The sequence below is a fragment of the Atta colombica genome, unplaced genomic scaffold (genome assembly GCF_001594045.1).
Source record: "Atta colombica isolate Treedump-2 unplaced genomic scaffold, Acol1.0 scaffold141, whole genome shotgun sequence".
In the NCBI taxonomy this organism is placed as follows: domain Eukaryota; kingdom Metazoa; phylum Arthropoda; class Insecta; order Hymenoptera; family Formicidae; genus Atta; species Atta colombica.
Genome location: NW_017259230.1, coordinates 1709919 through 1713992, shown reverse-complemented (window position 1 = coordinate 1713992; position 4074 = coordinate 1709919). Strand labels below are relative to the sequence as shown.

At 30.7% G+C, this 4074-nt stretch overlaps 1 protein-coding gene across 5 annotated transcripts in view; it reads left to right on the top strand.

The window, feature by feature from the left end:
- Positions 1-4074, top strand: part of LOC108684953 (ras-like protein 3) — a 23581-nt gene that overhangs the window by 10869 nt on the left and 8638 nt on the right. Inside the window, exon 1 of one of the 5 annotated variants that reach the window (XM_018189519.1) lies at positions 1650-1796. The exons of the other annotated variants lie outside the window; for them this stretch is intronic. The gene's annotated coding sequence lies outside the window, so the exon portion shown is untranslated. Of the gene's footprint in view, positions 1-1649; positions 1797-4074 lie in introns of those variants that run through there. 5 annotated transcript variants of the gene reach the window in all.

Genomic DNA, 4074 nt, shown 5'->3' with positions numbered 1-4074 from the left:
ACAGTTATAACTATGCCGGAAGTTGCATAAACAACCAAATATTTTTTGCGATATTTTTTTTAACAACTATCGCAAAAAGTTCGTAAAGCTAGACGGGAGAGATTCACGGATTTTATTGATCACTTCCCACTGAGGTAAAATAACCGATAGTTATTTCATGGTGAAAACTGGCAACAGAAAATATTCTGTTAATAATACAGCAAATTCTTGTGTTGCCAGTTTTCACCATGAGATAACTATCGGTTATTTTATATTAGTAATTTTATATAAGTAGAAAAAACTGAGAACTGAATCGTTTTTATGATAAACTGAAGTTTCTTTTATCAGTTACGTTTTCGTAGTCATTAAAAATCACATTCCTGCTCCATTAAAAAATTATAGATTAAACTGTTATTTTATGAAGAGAAACTTGGGAAGCATGGCTTTCACAAGTTTCTTAAGACTTCTGGAGCGCGATAGGGCGACAGTTTCGCGCTTCATAGAATTTGAAAGATAGATTACTGAATCGTTTTTGTTTAACTGGACTTGTATTTAATTCTGTTTCTTTTGTTTTCCATAGGTCCAAATTTAAATAATTTTTATGTACATATCGGTATAGTTTTAATTAAATATTTTTGTATTTTTCCTATCATACAAATATTCATTTAGAAATGAAAAATTTCGCGGAATATGAAATGTGAAAGAAAGAATAAGCAATGTCTATGTTACTGTATTTTAAAGAGGGAAATGGGTCACATCGGATCCGAGCGAGACAATAAAACAAGAACATTGGCAGGCTCTTCTTATTTTCTTCAATCCATGGATTTTAGCTTCGTAACTATCGTATCATCTAGCGTATGTGATTCATTAATAATGATAATATTTAGCGAAAACTTGTGTTATCTAACATGGGTATATCAACACCTAGTCGATTGATCACAAACAATCGATGACGTTGCAACAATAAAATCGTGTTTCAATAGGCAAACGCAGAATCATTTATACGGTGAAAATTCTATAAACTTTCGACATCGACAGCATACCACTATAGTAAGCTCGAATGACCGTGTTTATCCGATGGAACCAATGTTCACAAACCAGCACGAATAAGCAACGCATAAAAGAAAAGAATTCATTTATGGTGTAGAGTCTAAAAAAAAAATACGTGAAATTCGATATTAATGAATAGTTCAGAGTTATAACGAGAAAATTATTTAAAAGATAACATTTTAAAAAAACTGTATACGATATAAAAAGAAGAATATTGTTATTTTATTAGTTTATATTATTTCACTATCTTCGTCTTTTAAGCATTTATTATGAATAATATTAATGAATTTATAATATTTGTGTGTACATATATATCGTAGAATTCTTGCATAAGCTTCTGTTATATTCCCAGATTAACTCTCGACAGAATTAACGTCGAGATATAGAAGACACATATGAGAGACATAAATTCACTCGCACACAGACGACACGTTGAAGAAACGTTAATCGGTACGAGCCAGCAATTAGGTCATACCGTGTCTCCGGGCCTCGCGGTAGACGACAGGCGGCTAATCTGTGACGCGCGAAGGCCGGAAACTGGTAGCCTAGAAACCGGAAACCGAATTGGGCTGACAGATCGCCGGGATGCTTGTGAAGAGAAACATGATATACGCACGCTGTGCGAGATCCGATAATCGAACGCGACTCTCGCATGAAATGTGCATGCATACGTCAAGCGATAGGGAATGAAATCTTCGAGACGAGAGATAAAACCTACAAGCAGCCGCGAGCGTTACACGCGTCCCGCTTCAGTAGATATTTCAGAGGTGAGACAGACTTTCTGATGTAAACGCCTATAAATGAAAGTGATTTTCTATATTTAGCCATTTATGTATCGAACGCTGAGAAACTCACAGATGCTTGGGTGGGAAAAATACTATCGAGAAATACTTTTCGCGTATATGATGCGACAATGCTTGATCACATATACATAAATTCTGATTAATCACTATACTAACGAGGATATTCAGATATCGCTTCTTTCTTTCAAAAGTAATTCAAAATATTAATTCAATTCTTTGCAGCATCTTAAGATACTTATCGTTAGCATCTTTAATTCTTTTTAACCCTAGCTGTACACACTGGGGTTCCAGAAACTTCAATGCAATTTGCTAAATCGAAATTTTTTTCTGAACTTTTCTTTTTCTTTGAATGTATATATCTTGAAGCTCCTTAAATATATTGATCTTTACATCATGGACTTATTTCTTAATCAATTCTCCATCGAAAAAAAATTAATTGAAATATTTGTAACAAATATGGATGGACCACACTGAGGTCCCAGAGACCAGAATGTGTATATCAAGAATAGAAAAAAGAATTTATTATACTAGAATTAAATTGATAATCAATTTAATTTGTGATGTTATTTTCAGTTTATGATTGCGCTTTAAGTTCAACAAATCGAATCGACGCAGAATTGAAAAATATTATTAAGGACCGTTTTTACCAAGATCCGTTTTGACTGAAAATAAGATTCTTTCTATTATTTGATTTATTCATATTGATCTATTTAATTATTTTCAATTATAATTCTCAAAAGATTAATTAAATTTAATTAAATTTCTAGGCTCTAAGAGAAAAACTATTTTTTACCTAACAGAAAATGATTGATTAATCAAATAATATTGGCAAAAAAAATGTATTTTTAATTAATCAGACGTTATTTTATCATTTTTGTTTCATGACTTTTAAAATTACCTTTTTTCAGTCGTGACTATTTTTATAATTATGTTAGTTTATTTGATGATTGATAAGGTAATATTATTTAACTTATTCATGATAATAAAATCGAAAACCACATTTTTTAATTGTGTTAAAGTAAATGAACAATATATATTGAATATATTCAACCTATGCTATGAATATTTAAAAAGTCAAAACTGTTTTATTGTAACAATACCAGGATTAGTACAAAATTACTGGTTGCATTATTATTATTATCTTAATCTGAAAATAATGTAAGACAAGCGCAAAATATAAAATTTTATGTTGAACATTTTGACACTTACTAAAGAAAACTCCATTCTGAGTGCTAGACTAGGACGATAGTAGTTATTCTAAGACGTCCTATATATTTGCTTCCAGAATAATTGCGCGCGCTCCCCTTTCTCATATCGTCAAGTCGTTTGCAATCATCGCTGTGGCGATACCTTTTATAGAAAGATACTTGCCCTTCCAACTTTTGTAGTCCTTCCTGCATGAAGGACTTCCCTCTTTGGGAGAATCATACATCGTGTCAGATTCGAGGGGAACGACTCCCTCACCGTGTAAGATATAAGGCAAATACAAATAAAAGACTATTGCGAGAGTTTCCTTTTATTCGTATCAATGTCAGCGTTCGATAAGCATATGTCTAATGTATTTCAAGATTTTTCCAATATATTTAAAGTTACTTCAAAACTTCTTCAGTTTCGAAATGGTTAAATATTTGTCAATATCACTGAGAGAAAAGGGATATATTTTCGTGATCATAATTGCATGGTAAAATAATTATAGTCAGAAGCTTTATTATTTATAATTATTACTACTATGATGTTAGCAATATGTTTATATTTCTATGTATCAAAAAATATATGGTTGGCTTCGAAAACGATTGTAATTTATATACTTTTTTGTGTTTATATAATTGTATGATTTTGCTGAAATATCTAAAAATTTAAGTGATACAGATCTGAAAATAATTTTTTTGGATCTTCAAAATAATTATGTGGGAAACTCAAGCATAATGAGCGATGTTGCATAAAGTTTTAATATTCTACCAATTAGTTGAAGAATCTTAATAATTATTTTGATGGCTCCAATAAAATTATTTTCAGATTTATATCTAGCAATCTAGCTAAATTTTTACAGAACCGTTCGTTCCACGTAATTATTATTATTACAAAGGAATTATTATTATTAATATTACAAAGGAAGAAGAGGTAATATTAATTAATTGAAATTCTGATCGAAAATTAGCCAAGTCAGAATTTTCTAGTTGAATCTATTCTAATTTACATAACCAGACTTCTATTTGATATGCTCAAAATTTTCTGCCTCGTT